Source organism: Macaca fascicularis, chromosome 8 (genome assembly GCF_037993035.2).
Source record: "Macaca fascicularis isolate 582-1 chromosome 8, T2T-MFA8v1.1".
In the NCBI taxonomy this organism is placed as follows: domain Eukaryota; kingdom Metazoa; phylum Chordata; class Mammalia; order Primates; family Cercopithecidae; genus Macaca; species Macaca fascicularis.
This window is the reverse complement of record NC_088382.1, coordinates 110102725-110112820: the sequence shown is the minus strand read 5'-3', so window position 1 is coordinate 110112820 and position 10096 is coordinate 110102725. Positions and strand designations below refer to the sequence as shown.

The 10096-nt window shown below is 47.6% G+C and overlaps 1 long non-coding RNA gene across 1 annotated transcript; it reads right to left on the bottom strand.

Moving 5' to 3' along the window:
* Nucleotides 1–518: 518 nt before the first annotated feature.
* LOC102142417 (uncharacterized) lies at nt 519–8271 on the bottom strand. Its single transcript, XR_280108.5, has 3 exons — nt 8125–8271; nt 1156–1326; nt 519–901 (listed from the first exon to the last, which is right to left on the bottom strand). It is a non-coding gene; the product is annotated as an uncharacterized lncRNA (long non-coding RNA).
* Nucleotides 8272–10096: the final 1825 nt, after the last annotated feature.

The window sequence follows — 10096 nt, the reverse complement described above, 5'->3', positions numbered from 1 at the left end:
AAAAGCCAAGCTTCTCTGTTCAGCTCATCAGAACACTTTTCCTAAAGTTTTAGAGGAGATGTTGCCTCAATTAATGAATTACAAATAAAAACTAATTCAATCATTTAACTAAATTTGTTGTAATTTTGCCTTTTGACATTTCTCCCTTTTTCTTTCCTTTTCTTTTTCTTTCTTCCCCCCGTCCCCACTTCTCTCTTTCCTACTTATTTTGGCTCAGGTCAGTTTGAATTTGGCTTTTGTGTCTTGCACTAAAATTTTTCCAAAAAATACCCTAATGGCATTGTCACCTCACATGCCTGTCTGTCCTCCAACATTGGTTGAGAAAGGCTTAAGGTCTCCGTTTTTGAGTTGTCACAAGGAGACTGAACCGTCCCAACCCACAACTTCTTTTGTCCCGTAAAGTGTAAAACAAGAATATCTTTTTAAGATTGAATACATGTATTTTTCTATTATACAAGTCATACAAATATTTAATTTTAAATGACAGAAAGGGGAAAAATCAGTCATAGTCCAGCAACTGTGATTTTAGCTTATTTTATTAATTGCTTATTTCCTTACAAATATTTCCCTACACGTTTATATAGCCACAGGCTCCACGCATACAAAATGTACGCTGCTATGATCATCAGAACCATCAGCAAGCAGGCATTGTCATCAGCACTTCTTTCTTTCTGTGGTTTCTCAGTCTCTTTTCTTTCTTTTTCTTAAAAAAACAAACAAACAAACAAACTTTTTTTTTCCCCTGGTCAACAGGGCCTGGGCAACATGGTGACACTCTGTCTCTTTAAAACAAAGAAGAAAAAAATTAGCCAGGTGTGGTGGTGCATGCCTGTGCTCCCAGATACTTGAGAAGTTGAGATAGGAGGATTGTTTGAGCATGGGAGGTCAAGGCCGCGGTGAGCTGTGTAAAATAAAAATAAAAACTAAAAAAGAGGAAAGAATAAACTTAGTTTTTTGAAGAGACACTATGTTGCTCAGGCTGACTTCAAATTCCTGGCCTCAAGCAATCCTCCCACCTCAGCCTCCCAAAGCACTAATGATTACAGGGATGAGCCACACTCAGCCCAACGTCTCAATTTTCCATGACTTTTCTTAGTGGAGGTAGAGTTGTGAGATGGGAAACTATGTCAGTCACCTACAACAATGTCAACACACCTGTTAGGTGGGAGCTGTTCCGTCACCTGGAGTTTTTATGCTGAGGCCTGGGTCCCGCCTCCAGAGATTCTGCCTCAGTCGGTCCGGGGTGGTTTCCGATGAACCTTTGCGAGTGGCTCCTGGGTGACACCCACGCTGGCAGGCCTCAATGTGTAGGAATGCTTTTGCTATCTAGATGATAAGCATATTCAAGTTTGAGAAGCCAAGATATAGATAAGTCCTGATTTCAGTTTAGTAGTCATTTACTAAACACTGATTCATGCACCTGTGGTTTTCAGAAGCATACATTTCTCTTGGGGACCAAGTTTCCAAAGGGTATGACCCACAGCTTCATGCCTAAAGCCCTTGGGAACTGCCAACTTCACATAACCTAAATGGGGAAAACATTAGAAAAGCGTTTCTTTCACTATTGTCTCATAATCACCCTTCAAATGGGTCAAGGTTAAGGGCAGGCTGTAGGGGAGCTGGAGCCTTTGGTGCAGTTTCATAGTTCTCGAGTGTTGGGGACTATGCCAGGGATGCAGTGATGAATAACCCAAAACATGATCCCTGCCCTCTAAGAGCTGACGACCAATGAGAAGATGACCACAAAACAAATAACTGCTACACAACTGGGAAATAGCTGGGGCAGAGAAAGGCACAGCATGCCCTGGGAGCAAAGAAGAGGCACCTAGCCAGCCCTTGGGGACCTGGGGAGACACCCTGGAAGCAGAGCTGAGGGAGGGTTAGCCACATGGAGGAAGGTGCGAAGGGCATCCCTGGCAAAGGGAAGAGCAAAGGCAAAGCAAGGAGATACAAAACATCATGGTGCCCTTGGGTGTGGAATAGTGAGCAATGGAGTGGGAGGGCGAGGTGGGGCCAGGCCCAGACACCTGCAATTGGACGGGCAGGTGGAGCCTCTGAGGTCTCTAGTCCTCAGCCCAACATGGGGCCAGCTTTGGACCATTTGAGAATTTTCCACCAGTCCGCTAAGTGGAGTGACTCGGCTTCTCTGATTACTTGTGGTTTCACCTCAAAGGCACCACATTTTGTCAATAAATCCCCAAGCCTGGTCTAGGCCTGCACACACCTGCCTGTAACCACACATTTTTCTAAGGACAAGGACAATGTATTGGTTAAGTTGCTAATAGCAAACATATATAGCGGTGGCTTACATGAAATATAGGCATTTTTCCCTGGGAAACAGAACAGGATGCATACAGTGGTCCCATGGTCAAGGTTAAGTATGTCCAGCATTCTAATCCACCACCCTTAACTCTCTTGCTACCAAAAGTGGGACCATGGTCCAGCAGCAAGTACCTCACTGGGTGCTTGTTAGAAACACAGAATGAACTCTACTCCAGACCTACTGAACCATGGTCTGCCTTTTAACAAATCCCCAAGTGATTTATTTGCTAACTGGTAGTTGAACAAGTTGGCCTTATTACTGGTTGCAACGAGGAAGACACCATGGGGGAACCATTTCAGTAAAAAGGTGTTCGAAAGGACTTATAGGCTTTGGGCTTTGGTTAGGTGAATTTGGGGACGGTCTAGGAGGGGAGGGCTTGCTCTGCATTGTCTGCTGTCTGGAAGTGGGACAATTCTGTGGCTGGGTATGTTAGTAAATCTTATCTTTAAGGACAGCAGACAAGATCAAGCCTATAGTTGTAGTTGATAAGGAGGCCCTTGTCACTTAATGAGCCAGGAGGGCGTGTGTTTAGTATTTTCTGGGGTCTTTTGTTTGTGCTTAGACTGAGTTCTGAAGGGGTCTCTTTTGACCTCTTCATCATAGTTGCAGAGTGGCAACTGACAACAGTGTTTGTGAAAATAGCCAGGCAAGCTTTTAATAAGATTAAGCCCTAGCTCAAAGTGTCAGGCCATTTCCCGGATGTCAGGGGATACCTTTTCTTTTCTCAGCATTAAAGGTTGAGAGTCAATGTTTTAGTTTGTGGCTTCCTTTTTCAAAGTTGCCTCATGGCCCAGTATGGTTGCTAGAACTCCAGCCATTACATTAGTGTTTTACGGTTAAGAAAGAGGATGGGGAGAGTGAACAGCACATTTCTTAGATCCCTTTAAGAAGCTTTTAAGGCCCGGTGCAGTGGCTCCAGCCTGTAATCCCAACACTTTGGGAGGCTGAGGTGGGAGTGTCAGAGGCATTTGAACCAGAGGGACTCCATCTTGAGTAGGGGCTGGGTAAAATAAGGCTGAGACCCATTAGGCAGCATTCCCAGAAGGTTAGGCATTCTAAGTCATGGGATGAGATAGGAGGTCAGCACAAGATGCAGGTCACAAAGACCTTGCTGATAAAACAGGCTGCTGTAAAGAAGCCAGCTAAAACCCTCGGGATCTGGATCAGGACCCCTTTCCTGTAACAGGAGCATAACTTGAGCCTAGGAATTCAAAACCAGCCTGGGCAACATGGCAAGACCCCATATCTACAAAAAAAAAAAAAAAAAAAAGCCAGGCACGGTGGCACACACCTGTGGTCACAGCTACTCAAGAGGCTGAGATGGGAGGATCACTTGAGCCCAGGAGGTGAAGGCTGCACTGAGTCATGTAAGCCAAAAATAAAATTCTAAGTCCCCTCAACCATCTGAATGGACCCTTCCTCTTAGTCAAGGGCATTCCAAAGTTAACCTGAAAAACTAGTTCAGGCCATGATGGGAAGGGGGAGTCAGACATGCCTCATTCTACCCTCCTCCCTTCAAAACCCCTCATCATAACCCCGACATTCTTTTCTATGGATAATAACTCTTTCAACCAATTGCCAATCAGAAAATCTTCGAATCCACCTAAGACTTGGAAGTCCCAGTTTTCAGTTGTCCCACCTTTCCAGACCAAACCAATGTACATCTTATACATATTGATTGATGCCTTAAGCTCCCTAAAATGTATAAAACCAAGTTGGGCACCAGCCACCTTGGGTACATGCTGTCAGGATCACCTGAGGTTAAGGGTGTGCCCTTAGCAAATAAGCTTTCTAAATTGATTGAGACCTGTCTTTGACACTTTTGATTTTACAGCCGTGATGCTGCCGCTGCACTCCAGCCTGGATGACAAAGTGAGACTCTGTCTCAAAAAAAAGAGAAGCTTTTAGGACCCCAGCCCCAATAATTTTCATTTATACCTCATTGGCTGTCCCTAGTTTCAAGAGATTTGGGAAGTATAGTCTTTTACTTGGATGTATTGCTGCCTGCCACCCCCACCCCCATCCCAAATCAAGTACTTTTGGTAAAGCAGAAAGAGAAATTGGGAATTGGTAGGTGACTGACAGTCTCTATCTCAGACAGGGAAGCCAGGGCTCAGGAATGGGGAAATGCCAGGCCCTGGAGGGTGAAGGTTTTATCTTCTCTTCTTTATCAGTGCTTAACATTCCTGCAACCAGAACTGCCCTAAGCTTCCTTGGTAAAAGAGAAACAACCTGTCTGCACTGTCTGTAAGAAATGTTTATATGGCAGAATTCCCTTCTCAGGTTTTCTATCCTGCTGGCTGGGAAAGTAGGAGTGATATATAAATGTAAGAGCCAAAACAGCCCCTAAGGCCATGGCCACATTGGGAGAACTGTAGGGATAAAGAGGATCGGTCTGCTCTACAGGAAGGCTTTATCCCATCCTTAGGGAAGGTGAAGGATCCTTAAAACAAGGCAGTCAGAGCTAGTAAGAAGGAAGCCTGGCTTCCCTTTTCATTCCACAAACCAGCACAACTCCGAAAAACGAGTTTCAGGCACCATGTGACCGGCTGCAGTGACTGAGGCGCCCTCGGAAAGGGTGGCCATGACACCTTCCACTTACCCACCCCATCCTCCGCTCCCGGTTCTGGATCCCCTTTCGTCCCCACGGTAATCCCTTTCTGCAGGAAGGGAAACTGAGGCTTAGCAAGGGTTAAGCAAGTTGCTCAAGATCATACAGCTTCTAAACAGCAGAGCCCAGCTTTCCACCCAGTTTGACCCGTCTCAGCCCCTGCTCCTTCCGCTCCCTTTCACAAGAGGCAGGCGCTGGCCTAGACTTTTAGGGTCCAGCTCTGAGCCAGGCGATCACTCCTTTCCCTGCAACCTCAGCTTCATCGCCTTCCAAGCCATCCTCCCACTTTCCAGGTGAGGGTCTTAGGGTGGGGCAGGAAGAGACTAAAGGATGAAATAGAATTGTAAAAAGGTGTCCAGCTGACAAAACTGCCTTTTGCAGCCATTTATACCCATTTCCCCTAATTCGGGCAACTCAGAATGTGGGAAAAGCATTCAGCTGTTGCAAGAGTGTTATTTTACTCATTACAGAGAACAATTATTTTGAATCTATGAGAACTGTCTAGAAGTCACATGTCATTTTCACTTTCACCTATTAACGCTGAAGCTTACATTCAGCTGTTTAAAAAGCTTCCCAGTGCAGGGGTAGCTGCCAGCTAGCAGCCCGCAGGCAGGCTGGGTCTCAGGCCTGTGCCCCAAGTCACACTGCTCTATGGACACATAGACCCAATCAGCAAGCTGCAGTGCTGGGCTCAAACCTGAATATATTTTGAAAGAAAGAAAGGCCTGCCAAAAGGACACAGTGAACCAATAGGAAACAATCAACATCTGTCATTATCTGGACTCTCCCCCTGCTTGGGAGCTGCGTTCAGCACGGTCAGGAAGCCTGGAAAGGGAGGAAGGCAGCTGAGAGAAAATGGAGTTCCTGGGCCTGGGCAAGACCCCCTCGCCTCTCTGCCTGCCTCACTCCCAGGCTCTGCAGTGGGCCCGGAGCCGGAGCCAGGACTTGCCTACAAGGGGCATCTGTGAAGTTCTTTGAGCCAAAGGCCAAGGCTGCTGCCCCTATGATCAGGGATTCCGACAGCAGAGTCCCCAATGTCCTGGCTACTATGTTAGTAGAGTCATGTTTCAGTTTACTGGGTACAGAGGAGACCCACCGCATGGGGCCAAGCAGAGGGGACGTGTGTGTGTGTGTGTGTGTGTGTGTGTGTTTGTACACACCTGCAGTTTTGGGGAGTCAGGGTATTTGCATAACACAGATATCTTTGCAGATACCAGACAAACAGGAAGTTTCAGAACCTAGTCCGTTTCCTTTCACTGTGAATCAGTAGCCGCTTTTTTCTCACATAGAAATGATGACAATCACAGGGTAGGCCACGGACGCGGAGTTCAGGCGAACAGCACAAGTGCCTCCGAAGTCTCCTCTGGTCAAGGGACTCCCTGTATTCCCCACCCTTGCACTCACTCCTGCGGCCATGGCCCCCCTGCTGTCTTCCTAGAGCGCTTCAAGACACCTCTGAAAATCCCAGCCACACACCAGGAGCACAACAGACTCCCGCACACAACCTCTGTTACACTAACGCTTGGAATGGGGTCCAGCCACGAGGCTTGGGGGAGCCCTCACCCCCGAGTTCCCGGCGAGACTCTTGTCACAGAGAGGGATTGCAGAGTAACAGGCACACCCTGGACTTGGCCCTGGAATGCCTGAGCCCAGAATCCCATTCTACCCAGCAAGACCTTGGGCACGCAGCCTCCCCACTGAGACTGGGCTTCCCTGTCAGTTAAATGAGGCTGATAATGGCTACCCTGCAGGTTTGGGGTTAACATTACACACAAAAGGGAGGAAGATTAGGTAGCAAATCAAAGCACGGGCTTTGGCCGGGCACAGTGGCTCACACCTGTAATCCCAGCAATTTGGGAGGCTAAGGCAGGAGGATCATTTGAGCCTAGGAGTTCCAGACCAGCCTGGGCAACACAGTAAGACCCTGTCTACAAAAAATTACAAAATTATCCAGGCATAGTAGTGTGTACCTGTAGTCCCAGATACTCATGAGGCTGAGGAAGGAGGATCACTTGAGCCCAGGAGTTTGAGGTTACAGTGAGTTATGACCACACCACTGCACTCCAGCCTGGGTGACAGAGTGAGACCCTGTCTCAAAAAAAAAAAAAAAAAAAAAAAAAAAGCGCGCAAGAGAGAGAAAGTGAAAAAACTCAGGCTTTGGAGTCAGATACTTGAGTTCAAATCTCAGCTTTACCATGTATTGGCTATAAGACTTCGGGTAGATTACCTAAGTTTCTTAAGTCTTAATTTCCCCATCTATAAATGGAAAAAAGTGTCTACCTGAGAGTCTATTGGGAGGGCTAAATGATATAATCACTTAGCACCAAGCGCAGTGCCTGGCTCACAGGAAACTCTGAATAATATGAAGCAGACTTATCACCACCTCCTCCCCTCCTCCTTCTTCCCACCTACTCACTGCCGCAAGAGGCATGAGTTAGGGACCGCAGCAGCTCTCCTTCCCCAGTGTGTGCCCAGAACCTGGGCTGGCCCCTAAAAAGGCTTAATAAATCAGTTAAATAACAAATGGATGCTCCTGGTTCATAGCATGTGCCAAGGAAATATATCTATAAAAACATAAATTTAAACAAAAGCCAAACACCAAATCCCACCCTCTCTGTTTTTGAACTTCCTATGAGGGGACAGTATAGAAGAATGATGACAGACATCACAAGCTTTAACAGCAGTCAGGTCTGGTTTGCATCCTAGCTCTGCCACTCACAAGTGGTGTGTCCTTGAAGTTCTCTCAGCCTCCCTTTCCTCATCTGTAACATGGACATCATATAGTCACTCAGTCACACCGGGTTGCTTTTGGTTTAAATGAGATAATGCATGCAAAGCACTTAACACAATGCTCATCTTGCAATAAGCATGTGGAAGAATGTGTCAGATAAATCCCACCCTCAGGACCTTAGAAGAAGATGATGTTCTTTTTTCAGGACAAGCCTTAGGGCCGATCTCGCTTGTGCCTCATTTCTCTTGGTCCTCTCCTTCCCAGAAAAACTCCCTCTCCCTCCGGAAGCCTAGTGGTCTTCTCTTGTTGAAGAGCTGGTGCTCCTACCCACTGTGGGACTCCTGAAGAAGACAGTGAACTACAACCCATGCCCTTCTACCCGCCACCTCACCCCAGCCACAGTAGGAAAGTAGGGGTTGCAAGAGGCCCGTCTCTGTGCAAGGAAGACAGCACACTCACTCAGGCATTTCTCCAGGGCATGTTTGTTTCACTGGCCAGTGCTCCAGGGGGAAGTCCGGGGTGCCGTGGAGGTGCAGGCCAGCTGTGAAGATCTGGGATCAGACAGCCTGGCTTGGAATCCAAGGCTCTGCCACACACGAGACTGTGATCTCAGGCAAGTCGGCTACCCTCTCTTAACCTCAATTTCCTAATCAGTAAAATGGGAACCAATCCTAGGACCCAAGGCCAATGGTGAAAATATTCAATAACCAGCTGAGGCACTAACCTATTAAATGGCAGGCAGCCAGTACAAGGGTGCACCTGCTAAATATTAGCCCTGCTCACCTCTCCTGCAGAGGTTGCTGTGGCACCTGATATGTTGCGAACACTCCTAAACATTTGCCACTATTTTTACTATTTTGATGTTGAGCTCATGTCCTGCAGTTCCTAGTACAGCCTCCAGTGGAGGGCAGTTCAGTGAGGGTGGTGACCCTAAACAGACCTGGCTTGGTTCTCCCCAAGGCTAACTAAGGCTTATTTCCCTTCTTGCCTCCCTATGTTCAGTAAAAAGTCACAGAACTGCTGGGGATGGGATGAGACCTTAGTCTTACCTGTCCAAGTAAATCTTGGACAACATTCCTTGCTGCCCATGGATGGGAGCTGTTTTCCCCATGAATATTCTTTGTACATTTCATCACAGCAACATAGGAGCCAAATATCTAATGGCCCCATCACTGGGTACATATTTGCAGTACAGACCAAACCAGGGTGTAGCTAACATATCTCACCTGGGGGCCTCTTGCCTTGTCTGGAAGGAATGCCTGGAGATGTTGCTTGTGCACGTACCGCTGGACAGGTTTCCCTATCAGGGGCCAGAGGTGCTGCCCCTCATGTTATCACTCCTTGGACCTGTGTTTTTAAATGGGCTCCCAGGGCTTTCAGGGCAAGGAGGCAGACCTCCATAGCAGCAGGAGTTTAAGCTCAGCTATCCCCAGCTCTGCATCCTGTGCCCCAACAATGCAGAGCCACAAATATCAAGGAAACCAAGCCTAGCTGCCCAGAGATCAAGATCATCTCTGCCCCCAGGGAAAGCCGGCTGGAGTCCGAATCTGGTAGCAGCCAGGACAGCTGGTCACCCAGGGAGGCCTGTGATTCCCCGCCTGGGCTGTGACAGCCCACTGGGCCCTCCTGTTGTGAGGATTAATAGCAACCATCCCTCTCCTGCAGTCCCAGCAGTACCAGCAGCCCAGGCGGCACAGCTATGAAGTCCCCTCCAGTCATCTCATAAAAGATGCTCCCACTGCAGACAGCATGGAAGCCAGCCAGGGAGGGGGATGACTAAGCCTCAGAGCTCTAGCTTGGGAAATGCAACTGACATGATTGCTGCCCACCGAAGCCAAAGAACAGCATGCAAAACTAAACGGGATTTTCTGGTAGCTGTTTTATCCACAGATTTTAAAAAATTAGAATCGCAACCTTCGTGAACACAGCCTAACAGGAATCCATACATGGGTTACGGGAGCGCCTATATCAGTCCTTGGCTATGTCATGACTGTGCACAATACAACATAGCAGTGTGCTCACCAGGCTGCTGCTTCTTGCGTGTAAGCTAGGTTTTCCCTCGGTCAGGTTTTTGTATATATTTTCTCACCTATGATTTATCCCTTCCCAAAAACCCATGAGGAAGACATTATATATTAAGAACAATGAATTGGTAACATTTATTAAACTTTTTCAGTGTGCCAGGGACTGTGCTCCAAGAACCTCTAATGAAGTAAGTACTATTGTTGCCCATTTCAAGGATGAGGAAGGAGAGAACTGGGACCCCATCCCAGATCTGTTGCCCCTGGAGCCAGTGAGCTTCCCGGTGGCTTCCTCCTGCCTCCTGTGTGAGTCCTGCTTCTCTCTCATTCACTTCCTGCTTATGCAGGCAAAGGCCAGGGGGCTGCAGACCCATGGCCAGAACTTGGGTAGCTGAATTGGTCAAGCTCCA